This window comes from Leucoraja erinacea, chromosome 13 (assembly GCF_028641065.1).
Source record: "Leucoraja erinacea ecotype New England chromosome 13, Leri_hhj_1, whole genome shotgun sequence".
Lineage (NCBI taxonomy): Eukaryota > Metazoa > Chordata > Chondrichthyes > Rajiformes > Rajidae > Leucoraja > Leucoraja erinaceus.
The window spans coordinates 87,500-106,708 of NC_073389.1; positions in this window are offsets into that span (position 1 = coordinate 87,500).

Sequence of the window (19,209 nt, forward strand, 5' to 3'; positions counted from 1 at the left end):
GGAGAAAGGCAGGTACAGGATACTGAGCTGGATGATCAGCCATGATCATATTGAATGGTGGTGCAGGCTCGAAGGGCCGAATGGCCTACTCCTGCACTTAATTTCTATGTGTCCCTCTCCTCACCCCTCTCCCTCTGCCACCCATCTCTCTCTCCCCCACCCCCCTTCCCTCTCTACCACCACCCCCTTCCCTCTCTACCCCCACCCCCTTCCCCCTACCCCTCTGTCCCTCTTTCACCACTCCCCCATCCCTCTTCTACCACTCCCGCTAACCCCTCCCTCCCTCCCCACTCTTTCACTTCTCTCCCATTCTCCTCTCCTCACCCCTCTCCCATCCCTCCCTCCCCCCCCACCCCCCTTCCCTCTTCCATCACTCCCCGCTACCCCCTCTCTCCTCCTCCCTCCCCACTCTTTGCCCTCTTTCCCCCACCGCTCTCCCCACCCCCCCACCCCCCCTACCCGCTCTCCTTTCCCTCCCAAATCTACCCGTTTTCCTCCTCCCTCCCCTCTTTCTCACCCCCCCCCCCCCCCCTCCGCAAACGCCGTTGTGGAAACAGACCCAACGGGTCTGCACTTGGTCTAGTATATATATATAAAAACTCTCTCGCCCCATCCAACCGCCTGCGCTATGGCGCCCATCCTGCCTTTCGATTTGTTTTCCCGGCCGTGCGATGTCACAATGCCCGATGCTCGCAGACGTCCAATCGCGATGCCCGCGTCGCAGACGTCCAATCGGAATGGATCCATTTGCATGTACGGCTTCCGGCCGCGTTTCTTCCTTTGATTCCCTGCAACACCGAAACCAGACGCAGAATCGCCGACATATTTTCCATTTCGGTAGAGATTTCGCTTTTCTTTCAAAGTATCCGTTCCTCATTACATTTCATCGTGTTTAAGTACACGTTTTTAATCAAATCCTTCACCCACCCCCCCCCCCCCCCCCCCCCCCCCCCCCACACCTTAATATTTCAAAAATATTTTTCATCATCCTCCTCTCCCTCCCCTCCCTCCCCTCTTCTCACCCCCCCCCCCCCCCCCCGCAAACGCCATTTTGTCGTGTTTTATGTACACATTTTTTAATCAAATCCTTCTCTCCCCCCCTTACCAATATTTCAAAATAAACTGGCATCTCACCCATAGAAGCAGCCCCAGCCCCAGCCCCTGGTGAACGTTCCATCGTGTGATGTCACAATGTCCGATGCTCACAGATGTCCAATCGGAATGGATTCATTTACATATGCCTTTGCAGGAGCCCAGCCCATGGTGAACATTCCATCGTGTGATGTCACAATGCCCAATGCTCAAATACATTGTTGCCATAGAGAACGCTCAGCGATTATTCGAATTCTTCACTAACCGTCATTCTGACTTTGCTCGTGAAGAGAAAAGTCCTGAATTGAATTTGTCTGATGCAGGAAGATTGTTCCAGATGTTGGGGAAGTCCAGGACAAGCGGGACACAGTTTAAGGATAAAGGAGAAATCCTTTAGTACTGAGATGAGGAAAACATTTTTCACACAGATAGTGGTGAGTCTCTGGAACTCTCTGCCACAGAAGGTAGTTGAGGCCAGTTCATTGGCTATATTTAAGAGGGAGTTAGATGTGGCCCTTGTGGCTAAAGGGATCAGGGAGTATGGAGAGAATGCAGGTACAGGATACTGAGCTGGATGATCAGCCATGATCATATTGAATGGTGGTTCAAGCTCGAAGGGCCGATTGGCCTACTCCTGCACTTAATTTCTATGTTTCCCTCTCCTCACCCCTCTCCCTCTCTCCCTCACCCCCCTTCCCTCTCTAACACCACCCTCTTCCCCTATCCCTCTTCCACCACTCCCCCGTCCCTCTTCCACCACTCCCGCTACCCCTCCCTCCCTCCCCCATCTTCCACTTCTCTCCCCCTTCTCTCTCCCCCTCCCTCCCTCTCCTCACCCCTCTCCCCTCTCCCCTTCTCCCCCCTTCCCTGTCTACCCCACCCCGTTCCCTCTTCCCCCCCCGACTCCCCCCCCTTCCCCTATCCCTCTTCCCATCACTCCCCCCTCCCCCTCTCCCCCTCTCCTCCCTCCCCTCCCCACTCTTACCCCCCCTCTCTCCCCCCACTCTTTCCCCTCTCCCTCCCCCCACTCCTCTCCTCCCCCTCCCCTCCCCTCCCCCCATCCCCTCTCCCCCACATCTCTCCCTCACCCCCTACCCTCTCTCCTTTCCCTCCCAAATCGATCCCGTTTCATCCTCCACCTCTCCCCTCCCTCCCCTCTTCCCTCCCCTCCCCCCCCCCCCCCCCCGCAAACGCCATTTTGTCGTGTTTATCTACACATTTTTAATCAAATCCTTCTCCTCCCCCCCTCCCAATATTTCAAAATAAACTGGCATCTCACCCATAGAATCAGCCCCAGCCCCTGGTGAACGTTCCATCGTGTGATGTCACAATGCCCAATGTTCACATATGTCCAATCGGAATGGATTCATTTACATATGCCTTTGCAGGAGTCCCAGCCCCTGGTGAACGTTCCATTGTGTGATGTCACAAAGCCCAATGCTCAAATACATTGTTGCCATAGAGGGAGTACAGAGAAGGTTCACCAGACTGATTCCTGGGATGTCAGGACTTTCATATGAAGAAAGACTGGATAGACTCGGCTTGCAACACGCTAGAATTTAGAAGATTGAGGGGGAATCTTATAGAAACTTACAAAATTCTTAAGGGGTTGGACAGGCTAGATGCAGGAAGATTGTTCCAGATGTTGGGGGAATTCCAGAACAAGGGGTCACAGTTTAAAGATAAGGGGGAATCCTTTAGGACAGAGATGAGAAAAACATTTTCCACACAGAGAGTGGTGAATCGCTGGAATTCTCTGCCACAGAAGGTAGTTGAGGCCAGTTTCATTTGGCTATATTTAAGAGGGAGTTTAGATGTGGCCCTTGTGGCTAAAGGGATCAGGGGTATGGAGAGAAGGCAGGTACAGGATACTGAGTTGGATGATCAGCCATGATCATATTGAATGGTGGTGGCAGGCTCGAAGGGCCGAATGGCCTATTACTGCACTTAATTTCTATGTTTCCCCCTCCCTCTCCCTCTCCCCTCTCCCTCTCCTCATCCCCCCCTCTCCCTCACCCCCCTCCTCGTCCCTCACTACCCCACCCCCCCTCCCCTCTCTCCACCCGCCCCCTTCCCCCTACCCCTCTCCCTTTCCTCCCCTCTCCCCTCACTCTTCCACGAATCAATCCTCTCCTTCCTTCCCCCTTCTTCCTCCCCCCCCTCCTCCTCCCTCTCCCTCCCCATCCTCTCTCTTCCTCTTCTTCTTCCTCTCTCTCCACCCCTCCTCTCTCCCCTCCCCTCCTCCCCCCCTCCCCCACATCCTATTAAGTCCCAGGGTCTCCTCGCCATTCCTCTCTCACCCCCTAATGTCCCCCGCCCCCCTCCCTCCCAATCGGCAGCCCCCCTCCTCCACCTCCCTCTCTCCCCCCTTCCCCCCCTCTCCCCCCCCCCCCCTCCCTTAAAATTATGTCCCGGTCTCCCCCCACCCCAAAACTCTTCACGGGTTCCCTTTCCTCCCTACCACCCCCACCAATTCCCCTTTCGAACAAATGCCGGAGTAGAGGCCATCCTCAACCCTTCAAAAAGCGGGGCATTTCCAAGAGAGATCTGGCTGAATTTTCCTCTCTTTAATTTCCCCTGTCTTGTACCCAGTTCCCCCACCCCCTGACTCGCCTCCCCTCACCTATTTGAAACCCATCGTTTGGGGTTGTCGGCCCTTCCCGTGCCCCTCTGGGATTCATCATTTTCTGCACCCCCTTCTCCACTTTAGCCTCCCCCCCCCTCCTTCATCTCCCTCCTCTCCTCCACCCTTTTTTTCTCTCACCCCCCCTCCCCACCTTAAAACACATGGTCCTCTAACCTCCCTCTACAGGACCAACCACCCCAATGAACCCTCCCCACAGGTCCCACACAACCACTAACCCTCCTACCACCCCACAACCCCCACAACCAACACACAACACACCTGACTTCACCACGCCCCCTACCTTCCCCCCCACAAACATCCAATGCACCACACAACACACCTTCATCACACACACACACTCCACACCCATCCCACCAACACATCCACCCTACACATACACACACCACACCATCACCACCCTCTCACACCCACACAAACCACACACCCACACCCACACACCCCACCCACACCCACACCTACCCCACCCACACACCTTCCACACCCCATCCACACACCAAAAACCCACCCCCACAAGCTCCCACACACCCCCACACCAAGGGCAACACACAAAACCACCCCCACACAACCCCCACCACTCCAACAACACAACCGGTTTGCAACCAAAACCCCGTAGCCCGACGCACACACACACACCTACAGTGACCCCACCACCCACCTACCACACACACCCACTTCTTACCCAACCACACCCCTCCACACACACCCACCACACCAATCCCACCCACACACACACCCCACCCACACCACCACACCAACCCACCCACACACCCCTACCAGCCCCATTTCCACCCCACCCACCACAACCCTGGGCTGACAACCCCATGGACCACACGCCTAAGACAGAACAACAGGGTCACCCACACCCCAACACCACACACATGAAATCCCCTAACCCCCACACACCCCACCATGCCTCACCCCTCACCCTCAACTAAACAGGTTACAAACCAAACCACAGGACCCTCCACGTTAAAACAACCACCACACACCCCACACACCAACCACCCACAGAACACACACACACACTCAAACAAAACTCCAACAACGAAAACGGGGCCTGCCCACACCCCCACACCCCCCCCACCCACACTCAACACACCAAACACCCCCACACACCCCCACCGACACCACACACAACCCCACACCCCACCCCACACCCACCCACCACGGAGACACACACACACCAACACACACAACCACACCACACACACTCCGCGATGACCTACACCCCACACACCCCCCCACAATCTACCCCCACACCACAACACACCACCCACCCACCTTCCCCCACCCAACAACACCAACCCTCACCTCGACCCACACCACACGCACACATACCACCCACCCACTACACACCAAACACCACCGGCCCCCACACCACACCCCCCACACTTGTTCACACACACACCCATAAACCCCCATACCACACACCCCCCTACTACACAGAACACACCCACCCATACACCCTTCACCACACACCCCAACACCCCCCACACCTCCACCACCCACACACCCACCAACAACCAACCTCACCCCCACACAACACAAAACCCCTCACTAAACTCCCCTCACACCCCCCCCCACACCCCCCACACCACACACACCACCCCAGACACACAACACCCATACCACACACACCACACGACACACACCCACCCAAACAACCCCAACAACCCACCACCAACCACCACTCCACCCCACACCAACCCACACAACCCACACACCTGACCCACCCACCCACTACCCCCAACCTCACCCCTCCCAACCCACCTACACACCCACACACCAAACAGAACCACCACACCATACACATCTCCACCTACCCCACACACCACACCACACCCCACAACCACAACACACCCCTAACCCACACACCACACACCACCCACCACACTCACCCACCCCACACACAACCCCAACACCACACACACCTACACACCCCCACACACCACACACTCCCCCCACCACGCACCCACCACACCTTCACCACCACCACACACACCCCACAACCCACCCACACACAATTAATCCACAATCCACACCCCAACCACACATACCCCCCACCACCCCAACACACAACACACACCCACACCCCCACAGACCAACTTTACCACCCATCCTCCCCCACAACACCCCCACATACACCCCCCCACACCCGTACAAAGTACACACCACACCCCACACACACACCTCACACCACACCCCTCACCCCCAAACACCCACCACACTACCCACCACACCACTAACAACCCACACACAAACACATACAAAACTAACCTCCAACCCACACACTAATCACACAATATGACACTACCCACCCCACAACCACAAACACACCACACCACCTACCCCCACACCCACCACAACCCCCCAACCCAAAACCAACACACCAACAAAAAACACATTAAACACACAAACAGCACCCCACACACAACACCACCACCCACCAAACAGTAACCATCACACCCACACACACAACACACACACAATACACACACCACCCACACACACACCCACACCAACCCACACACCCCTAAAACACAACAACAACCCACACAACACAACCCACCACCACCCACCACCCACACACTAAACACAACTCCTTACCACACACACACACACCCAACCACCACACGCAACACCACCACACACACACGAACACACCACACCCCATACACACACCCACACCCCCACCCACACACACCCACAACCACACCACCACACACAACACCACACAACCACACACACTACCCACCACCCCCCACATACACACCCACACCAACCACACAACACACACACACACACACACACACACACACCACACACACACACACCACACAACACCCACACACCACACACACACACCCACACACCCCAATACACCCAACACACACCACACAACACCCCACCCCACACACACACATACACACCCCCACACACACACACACATACACGCCCACACACACACACACACACACACACACCCACACACACACACACACCCACACACACAAACACACACACCCACACGCACACACACACCACACACACACCACACACACACACACACACACACACACACACACACACACACTCAAACACACACACACACCCACCCCCCCACAACACACACACACATACACCCACACACACCCACACCACACCCCCCCAACCCCCAAACACCCACCACACAACCCCCACACCACACCCACACCCCACCACCCCCCACACACAAAACACACCCACACACACCACACACACACCCCCACACACCCACCACCTTCAAAAAAACCACTCACACACCAACACACACACACAGCAACACACACACACACAAAGACACACACACACACACATACATACACACACACACACACACACACACACACACACACACACACACACACACACATACACACACACACACACACACACACACAACCCCACAACAACACACACCAACACCACCCACACCCCACACACGCACTCACACACCCACAACCACACACCCACACTCACACCCACACAAAACCACACACTACACCCACACACACCACCACCACCCAACATCACACCCACAACACACACCACACCACACACACAAACACACATCCCCCTCACACACTCCACACACCCACCACACACACACTACACACCAACCCACACATACACCTAACACACCACCCACCACACACCACACCACACCCACACACACTACCCACACATACACACACACACACACACCACAACCACATAACACACACACACACACACCACACACACCCAAACACCACCAACACTACCACACCCCACCACACACCACACACACCACACACACCCACACCACACCACCACCCCACACACACAAACACACCACACCACACACCACACAAACTAACACAAACCACACACCACCACACACATCACACCACACACTAACCCAACCACACCCTCACACACACACACACACCACCACCACCACCCACACCCCACACACCAACACAACACACCACTACACACACCATACCACACCCACACACAACCCACACACAACCACAACACCACACACAAAACCCACACACACCCACACCACACCACACACCCCACACACACTACACACAAACCCCTAACCACCCCACACATCACTCACAACACACACCCCAACACACACACCCAGACACAACACCCACACACCCCACACCACGCCTACCCCCACACCACACACATATAAACCCCACCTCCACCCACACCCACATACACACAAACACACACACCACATACACATAACACAACCAGACCCAACCATACACCACACCCACACAACACACACACTCACCCCCAACACCCCCCCACATACAAACAACACACACACCACACACTACCAACACACACCACCACCCACCTAACACACACCCAAAAACACCACACCACAAACACCACAAACACACACACCCACACACACACACAACACACACAACAAACACCCACACATAACACACAAACACCCCCACACACAATCCACACACACACACCCTACCCCCCACCCACACACCACACACCCACACCACACACCAACCCCACACAACCACACCACACAAACATACCCCACACATCACACACACCACCCACCACTACACACACACACACCCACACACACACACACACACACCATACACAAACACACACACCACACTACACACACACCACCACACACACCCAACACACACCAAACACCACACCACACACACCCCCATAAAACACAACCAAAACACACACACCCAACACACCCACCTACACACTCACAACCCACCAACACACACACCACACTACACCACCTACCCCCACACCCCCAACAAACACACACCAAACACAACCCCCACACACACCACCAACCCACACGCACCAAACACACACCACAACACCCACACACACACCACACACCACAAACCCCCACCTTATACACCCCACACACACACCCAAACTACACTACCCCACACCCAAACACACACCCCTCTACCACACCACACCCCACTACACACCCCCACTCCCTCCCCCCACACACCAACCAACTACAACACACCACTATCCCCCACTACCCTAAACACACACTAACCCTACCCACCCAAACACACACCCAAACACAGACACACATACACACACCCACAACACACCACAAACACCATAACCCACACCCCACACCAACCCCCCACCCAAAACCACCAACCACACACACACACATCACCCACACCCCACACACTACCCACACACACACACATACACTACCACACACTTACACACCACAACACAAACCTAACAACACACACAAATCCACAAAACCAAAACCCCCTACCACACACACCACACACACCACACAACACATACACACCACACACACTTACCCCACCAACTATACAAACACCCACACACCACTAAACCACACACAACTATACACCCCAACCCCACACAACACATAACAACACACCCCACACACCTCAACACACACCCAAAAACCAAACACCCACACTACACACACACTACCCCCCCACTGACAACCAACCCACCCCAACACCACCTAACCACACACCCAACACAACACACCTACACACCCCCACACACTAAAACACAACCCACACCATAAACCTACACACAAACCACCAAACCCACACCTAACCACCCAAACACTACACACTAACACCACACCACAAACACCACCCCCAAACACACCACACCCCCTACACCAAAAAACACTAACCCAAACCACACACAAACACCCTACACTGGAACCACTACACCACAACCCACCCAACACTAAAACCCCCACAAACACAACACAACAACACCAAACACCCCTAAACACCACACTAAACCACACACACACACACACCTCCCAAACCCACCCCAAACACACAAACAACACACCCACACAAAACTCCTAAACAAAAAACCTTTAACCCTCCCCACTACACCACAAACACCACTTAAACCCCAACAAACTCCTCTCCACACCTAAAACCCCTAACCCCAACCCTAAATACAACCTCCTAACCACAAAGCCAACACACACCTAAACACCCCCACTAAAAAACCCAGAACCACCCTAGAAACACACCCACACAACCACTACCTACCCAACAAAACACCAAAAACACTACCACACACAAACCCCACCTCAACACACACCCCACTAACTCCACCTACACACACCAACACAACACACAAAACAAAAACCACACAACCACCACCTAAACACCTAACACTATACACACACAACGAACCACACACACCAAGAAACAACACAACACCTACAAAACACACACAACTTAATACACACAACTAACACCCACCACACCCAAACAAACCCACAACAACACACACACCACACTAACACCCACCACACACCTACACCCCATCCACACACCACAAACACACAAAAACACCCCAAACACACCCACAAAACCACTAACCCACTACATACCCCATACCTACACACCTATGCAAACACCTAACACACACCTACACCACCTAACATACACACCAACTCAACCAACACCTCACACCCACCACACACCAACACACCTACACCCAAAAAACACACCCACATCTACACAAACACACCACCACACCACAACCACACACCCCCAACTACACCCACACAAACCATACCCAAACATACACAACAAACACAAATACACCCTAAACAAACCCACCAACTACCACCACACAAAACCCCCCCACCCTAAACACACAACTACATACACCACAAGAACAACACATTAACACAACTTCAAGGACACACCACCTAACACACCCATAAACACAAACAACACAAAAACCCAACCACACACTAACACACACCCAAAACACACCCACAACACACCCCCCCACAACAAAACCCCCACCCCCAACACACACCAAAAACACACAACACACACCCTCTACCCCACAAACACCCTTACACAACTACATACCCACCCCACACACAACACCTAACACCACTAAAAACACACACCACCACAGACTCACACCCCCACCCCACACCCAACCACCCCACCCCCTAAACCACCCCAAACCCCCAACACTACCCTAAAAACACCTACACACCAACACACAAACCACCTTACCACACCCAACTAAACACACCACACTACAACACCATCACACACCCACCACACACTTACCACAACAAACACACACCGATCGCAACACACCCCTACACACCCAACACAAACTACTAACCACTTACCCACCACCATCACACACCTTTACCAACACATACACCCACACCACCACACACACACCTACACCCCTGTCACTCCTCACCCAGTTAACTAAAATACACCCAGACCACATCACTACACAACTACACATCATCCGCCTACCTACACTCCCTAACACATACACATACCACCTTACACATCTTATCACACCCAACACCCACACACACACGACACCCCACCCCTATCCCCACCCTCCACATACCCACACACACTCCCACTTCTTTAAAGACACACCACCAACACCCACACACCACACCCCCCACACCCACAGCCCTGGACCAACGAACCTCCCATTCCCACCTCTTCCCCACACCCACACCCCACCACAACCCCACACACTGTGGAGTCACAACCCTTTTTCCCGCTCCACCACCCCCCCCCACACCCCCCCCCCTCCAGACCCAACCACCCTTATGTGGAGCACCTTATTCCATAGACCACCCCCACACACCTATACCCCAACCTGCACCTCCCACCATTTAAATCTGGCCATGTGCCCACCTACCATGACGCATCCGAGTGCTGTGTCCCAATATACCCGGTACAGCCCTCACCCCCTAGCTCAGGTACATGGACCCACACCCACACGTGCTGTGGTACTCCAGCTCAGATCTGTGGAGGTGTACCCAGGAAGTACATGTGCAGGATCTAATTACCCCCCCCCCTTTACCCACCTCCCTCATCCAAATTCCCACCTGAGACTTGCCATACCTTTATTCGTTCCATTCCCCGCCATTGTCACAGCTATGCCCGAGGAAGGGACGTCCAAGTCCTATGCCCGCCTCAGCCCACCCTGAAGTCCGGACAAGGTGTAATGCCCGGGCGCCGCATTTCTTCCTTTGATTCCCTGCAACTCCGAAACCAGATGCAGAATCGCCAACATCTTTTCCATTTCGGTAGAGATTTCACTTTTCTTTCAAAGTATCCGTTCCTCATTACATTTCATCGTGTTTAAGTACACTTTTTAATCAAATCCTGCACCCCCACCCCACCTCAATATTTCAAAAAGAAACTGGGTTCTAACCCACACAAGTAGCCCCCTGTGAACGTTCCATCGTGTGATGTCACAATGCCCGATGCTCACAGATGGCCAATCGGAATAGATTCATTTACATATGCCTTTGCAGGAGCCCCAGCCAATGGTGAACGTTCCATTGTGTGATGTCACAATGCCCAATGCTCACATATGTCCAATCGGAACTTAAGAGGGAGTTAGATGTGGCCCTTGTGGCTAAAGGGATCAGAGGGTATGGAGAGAAGGCAGGTGCAGGATACTGAGTTGGATGATCAGCCATGATCATATTGAATGGCGGTGCAGGCTCGAAGGGCCGAATGGCCTACTCCTGCACTTAATTTCTATGTTTCTATGTTTCCCTCTCCTCACCCCTCTCCCTCTCGCACCCATCCCTCTCTTCCCCACCCCCTTCCCCTCTCTCCCCCCCGCCCCTTTCGCCCTACCCCTACCTCCCCACTCTTCCACTTCTCTCCCCTTACCCACCCCTCTCCTCCCCCACCCTTCTCTCTTCCCCTCCCTTTCCCCTCTCTCCCCCACCCTTCCTCCTACACTCTTCCTCTTCCACCACTCCCCCGTCCCTCTTCCCCCACTCCCGCTACCCTCCCTCCCTCCCCCCCACTCTTCCACTTCTCTCCCCCTTCTTCTCATCCCCCTCCCCCTCCTCACCCCTCTACCTCTCCCATCCCTCACTCCCTCTCTACCCCACCCACTTCCCTCTCTCCCCCCCACCCCCTTCCGCTATCCCTCTGTCCGTCTTCCATCACTCCCCCGCACCCCTCCCCCCTCCCTCCCCTCCCCCCCCCCCCCCTCCCCCACATCTTTCTCCCCATCCCACTCTCTTACCCCCTACCCCGCTCACCTTTCCCAAATCTGTCCAGTTTCCTCCTCCTCCTCTCCCCTCCTCTCACCTCCCCTCCCCCCACCTGTGTGTTTGGGGGGTGGTTAATGTGAGTGCGATGCCCCCCAATATTTCAAAAAATACTGACCTCACCCATAGAAGCAGCCCCAGCCCCAGCCCCTGGTGAACGTTCCATTGTGTGATGTCACAATGCCCAATGCTCAAATACATTCTTGCCATAGAGGGAGTACAGAGAAGGTTCACCAGACTGATTCCTGGGATGTCGGGACTTTCATATGAAGAAAGACTGGATAGACTCGGCTTGTACTCGCTAGAATTTAGAAGATTGAGGGCAGATCTTATAGAAACGTACAAAATTCTTAAGGGGTTGGACAGGCTAAATGCAGGAAGATTGTTCCAGATGTTGGGGAAGTCCAGAACAAGGGGTCACAGTTTAAAGATAAGGGGGAAATCCTTTAGGACAGAGATGAGAAAAACATTTTTCACACAGAGAGTGGTGAATCTCTGGAATTATCTGCCACAGAACGTAGTTGAGGCCAGTTCATTGGCTATATTTAAGAGGGAGTTAGATGTGGCCCTTGTGGCTAAAGGGATCAGGGGGTATGGAGAGAAGGCAGGTACAGGATACTGAGTTGGATGATCAGCCATGATCATATTGAACGGTGGTGCAAGCTAACTCCCTCTTAAATATGTATTTGAGCATTGGGCATTGTGACATCACACGATGGAACGTTCACCAGGGGCTGGGGCTGGTGCTGCTTCTATGGGTGAGAAGCCAGTTTATTTTTTAAATATTGGGAGGGGAGGGGGGGGGGGGGGGGGGGGGGGGGGGTGAAGGATTTAATTAAAAAAACGTGTACTTAAACATGACAAAATGTAATGAGGAGCGGATACTTTGAAAGAAATGTGAAATCTCTACCGAAATGGAAAAGATGTGGGCGATTCTGCATCTGGTTTCAGAGTTGCAGGGAATCAAAGGAAGAAACACGGCCGGAAGTCTTACGTGCAAATGGATCCATTCCGATTGGACGTCTGCGAGCGTCGGGCATCACGATTGGACGTCCGCGAGCACGGGCATTGTGACATCGCACGGCGGGAACGAATCGAAAGGCAGGAAGGGCGCCGGACGGCAGGCGGTCGGATGGGACGAGAGTTTTATATATTAACTAGACCAAGTGCAGACCCGTTGAGTCTGTTTCGCTAACGGCGTTTGCGGGGGGGGGCTGCGGCATCACACTCACATTAACCACCCCCCAAACACACAGGTGGAGGGAGGGGAGGTGAGAAGAGGGGCGGGAGGGGAGAGGAGGAGAAGGAAACGGGACAGATTTGGGAGGGAAAGTAGAGCGGGGTAGGAGATGAGAGGGGGATGGGGAGAGAGACGTGGGGGAGGATGAGATGGGGAGGGGAGTGGGGGATGTAGGGAGGGGAAGGAGTGGGGAGAGAGGAGGGCGAAGGAGGGTGAGAAGAAGAACAGTGTACTGGTGGAAGAGGGACAGAGTGTTAGGGGAAGGGAGGCAGGGGGAGAGAGGGAAGGGGGTGGGGTAGAGAGGGAAGGGGGGGTCGGGGAGGAATGAGGGGGAGAGGAGTGGGGAGGGAGGGGTAGGGGAGTTTAGGGAAGAGGGACGGAGTGGAGGAAGAGGAACAGAGGGGTAGGGGTGGGCGAGAGAGGCGAGAGAAGAGGGAGGGAAGGGATAGAATAGAGAGGGGTGGAGGAGGAAGAGCGGTGGGGTAAGGGGAAAGAAGTGGTAGAGTGGGGAGGGAGGGGTAGGGGAGTGGTGGAAGAGGGACAGAGCGGTATGGGGGAAGGGGGCGTGGGGAGAGAGGGGTGGGTGTGAGAGGGAGAGGAGTGAGGAGGGGGAAACATAGAACCATAGAAATTAAGTGCAGGAGTAGGCCATTCGGCCCTTCGAGCCTGCACCACCATTCAATATGATCGTGGCTGATCATCCAACTCAGTATCCTGCACCTGCCTTCTCTCCATACCCCCTGATCCCTTTAGCCACAAGGGTCACATCTAACTCCCTCTTAAATATAGCAACTACCTTCTGTGGCAGAGAATTCCACAGATTCACCACTCTGTGTGTAAAAAATGATTTTCTCATCTCGGTCCTAAAAGATTTCCCCCTTATCCTTAAACTGTGACCCCTTGTTCTGGACTTCCACAACATCAGAAAGAATCTTCCTGCATCTAGCCTGTCCAACCCCGTAAGAATTTTGTAAGTTTCTATAAGATCCCCCCTCAATCTTCTAAATTCTAGCGGGTACAAGCCGAGTCTATCCAATTTTTCTTCATATGAAAGTCCTGACATCCCAGGAATCAGTCTGGTGAACATTCTCTGTACTCCATCTATGGCAGGAATGTCTTTCCTCATATTAGGAGACCACAGCTGTACACAATACTCCATGTGTGGTCTCACCAACACCCTGTACATCTGCAGTCGAACCTACCTGCTCCTATACTCAAATCCTTTTGCTATGAAAGCCAACATACCATTCGCTTTCTTCACTGCCTGCTGCACCTGCATTCCAACTTTCAATGACTGGTGTACCATGATACCCAGGTCTCGTTGCATCTCCCCTTTTCCTTATCGACCACACTTCTGATAATAATCTACTTTCCTGTTTTTGCCACCAAAGAGGATGACCTCACATGTATCCACATTATACTGCATCTTCCATGCATTTGCCCACTCACTCAGCCTATCCAAGTCACCTTGCAGCCTCCTCACAGCTAACACTGCCCCCCAGCTTCATGTCATCCGCAAACTTGGAGATGTTGCATTCAATTCCCTCGTCCAAATCATTAATATACATTGTAAATAGCTGGGGTCCCAGCACTGAGCCTTGCAGTACCCCACTAGTCACTGCCTGTCATTGTGAAAAGGACCTGTTTACTCCTACTCTTTGCTTCCTGTCTGCCAGCCAGTTCTCTATCCACATCAATACTGAACCCCCAATACCGTGTGCTTTAAGTTTGTATAATAATCTCTTATGTGGGACCTTGTCAAAAGCCTTCTGAAAGTCCAGATATAACACATCCACTGGTTCTCCCTTATCCACTCTACTAGTTACATCCTCGAAAAATTCTATAAGATTCGTCAGACATGATTTATCTTTCATAAATCCATGCTGACATTTTTGTCCAAAGATTTCGCCACTTTCCAAATGTGCGGCTATCCCATCTTTAATAACTGACTCTAGCAGTTTCCCCACTACCAATGTTAGACTAACTGGTCTGTAATTCCCTGTTTTCTCTCTCCCTCCCTTCTTAAATAGTGGGGTTACATTAGCTACCCTCCAATCTTCAGGAACTACACCAGAATCTAAAGAATTTTGAAAAAGTATCACCAATGCATCCACTATTTCTGGGGCTACTTCCTTAAGTACTCTGGGATGCAGCCTATGTGGCCCTGGGGATTTATCGGCCTTTAATCCATTCAATTTACCTACCACTTCCCGGCTAACCTGGATTTCACTTAGTTCCTCCATCTCATTTGACCCCCCCCCCTCCTCTGCTATTTCCGGCAGATTATTTATGTCTTCCTTAATGAGGACAGAACCAAATTAGTTATTCAATTGGTCTGCCATATCCTTGTTCCTCGTGATCAATTCACCTGTATCCAATTGCAAGGGACCTAAATTTGTTTTAACTAATCTTTTCTCTTCACATATCTATAAAACTTTTGCAGTCAGTTTTTATGTTCTCTGCCAGTTTTCTTTCATAATCTATTTCCCTTTCCTAATTAAGCATTTTGTCCTCCTCTACTGGACTCTGAATTTCTCCCAGTCCTCTGGTAGCCTGCTTTTTCTGGCTAATTTGTATGCTTCATCTTTTGTTTTGATACTATCCCTGATTTCCCTTGTTATCCACGGATGCACTACCTTCCCTGGTTTATTCTTTTGCCAAACTGGGATGAACAATTGTTGTAGTTCATCCATGCAGTCTTTAATGTTTCGGGTTGGGTCCTAATCATGTTCTCTAGAGATGCTGCCTGAGCCGCTGAGTTACTTCATCATTTTTTCTTGTATACCAGCATCTTCAGTTCCTCGTTTCCACAAATGTACGAAGAGTTGTTTCACTGAACTACCGTCCAATCTGCGGTCGATCTGACGCACAGCAGCGCAGAAAAACGCGCAGCGGTTGTGAATTCTGCAGAATGACCAGCGGCTCCGTGTGATCCGTGTCTCGGCACTTCCTTCACCAAAATCAAAATGTCATCGTTTGCAAAATTCATCTTGGCACTCTGCCTCTTTCTCCCAGGTAAGTCATTCATGTTCACCCTTGCCAACCTCTGTTCACGTTTTCTTCCTATAACTTGTTTCTATGGCTTTTGCATTAATGTTTGTTGCTTCTTTGCCGCCTTTTTTAAATGTCTTGTGTAATTTATGTTCAATTTGTTTTTGAATATGTTTGTTTCAGTGTATGTGCATGTGATGCTGTTGCAAGCAAATTTTTAATTTAGTCTCAAAAGCAGAAATTGCAAATGCAGGTAAAATAAGTTTATGTCAGACAAGTTAACAAGACTAAGTTTAAGCGAAGGATTCCGACCCAAAACGTCACCCGTCATTTTTCTCCAGAGATGCTGCCTGACCCACTGAGTTACTCTTGCACCTTGTGTCTATCTTTAATATAAGCCACACAAGGAACTGTAGATTAATGTAAGTTTACATGAGGACGTTAACACAAATAAATCTAAGAGACACAAGAAGTGCAGATGCTGGAATCTTGAACAAAACACAGTACTGGAGTAACTCAGCGGTTCAGGCAGCATCTCTGGAGAACATGGACAGATGACGTTTCGCGTCGCGACCTTTCTTCAGATATGTTCGCCAGAGATTCTGCCAGCGCCGCTGCGTTTCTCCAGCACTTTGTGTCTGTCTTCGATATAGATCAGCATCTGCAGTTCCTTCCAACACAAGTGGTTACAGGTGAGAGAGGGGGGGGGGGGGGGGGGGGGGGGTTAATGGGGCCTGGACCTCACTGTCCTTGTGCCCATGATAGTAAACTCGAGTTACTCGGAAGACGTCGTTAACTATGTTCACTTTCCGTGCCAGGGTCCGCTGTCGGTGTGAGGGTGAATCAGTCTCCTGCTGCTCTGACACGTCTCCGAGGACAGACAGCTACGTTCACCTGCTCCCTGCTTCCCGGAGAGGGGGAGGTAGTTTTAATGAGGCAATTCTGGTTTCGGGCGAAAGACAATCCGGAGCTCTGGGACAACAAGACCGAGAGTTTTCTGAAGACAGGCGGCCGACTGTCCGTGTCTCCGGGCTCGCTGGTCATTCGGGAGGTGACTGTGCACGATGCAGACACTTACCATTGTGTGGTGCTGATAGATGATACATTCCCCTGGAAAACGTTTACAGGAAACGGAACCACATTACATATCCAAGGTAATTAATATAGAACATACAACAGGAACAGGCCCTTCAGCCCACTATGTTCGTGCGGCCCATGAGGCCAAGTTAAACATCCTTGAATATTCATGTGTCTATCCAAAAGTCTCTTAAACTCTACGATCGTATCTGCCTCCACAGCCACTCCGAGATCTGATGCGATGGGGCTGGTGAATCACACGAACCCCAAGTTCCCTAAACCGAAACGCCGCCTGTCCATTCTCTCCACAGATGCGGCCTTAACCGCTGAGTTCCTCCAGCATTTTGTGTTTTGCTTAAGACTGCAGCGCCTGCAGTTCCACCTGCATTTCATCTCTCTCTATTAATGCTCATTTTCCGGCACAAACCAACCCAGTCTGACAAAGGGTCCCGAACTTAAACGTCATATATCCATGATTTCCAGAGATGCTGCCTGACCCGCTGAGTTACTCCAGCGCTTTGAGTCTAACTTTGGTAAAAATAAACCTCGCATCTACAGTTCCCCCTGTCTCCCTAATGATTCAAAATAGATAATGAAAACAACCTCAACCTCGGTCGCAGTGTTTATATTCCCAACAGTTCTAGTGCTGGCATTTAATTCTCTTGATTTCCTTACAAGGAGGGAGTGTGGAAACAAAAGCCTCTTTGTTTCTCTCAGTTTTCTCTAGTTTCCCTCTTGACATGACCGGCTGAAGGCGTCAAGGTGGGAAAAGGAGAAGTACAACGGGATCTGGGGGCCCTTGTTCATCAGTCTATGAAAGTAAGCATGCGGGTACAGCAGGCAGTGAAGAAAGCGATTGTTGGCCTTTATAACAAGAGGAATAGAATATGGGAGCAAAGAAGCCCTTCTGCAGTTGTACAGAATCCTAGTGAGACCACACCTGGAGTATTGTGTGCAGTTTTGGTCCCCTAATTTGAGGAAGGACATTCTTGCTATTGAGGG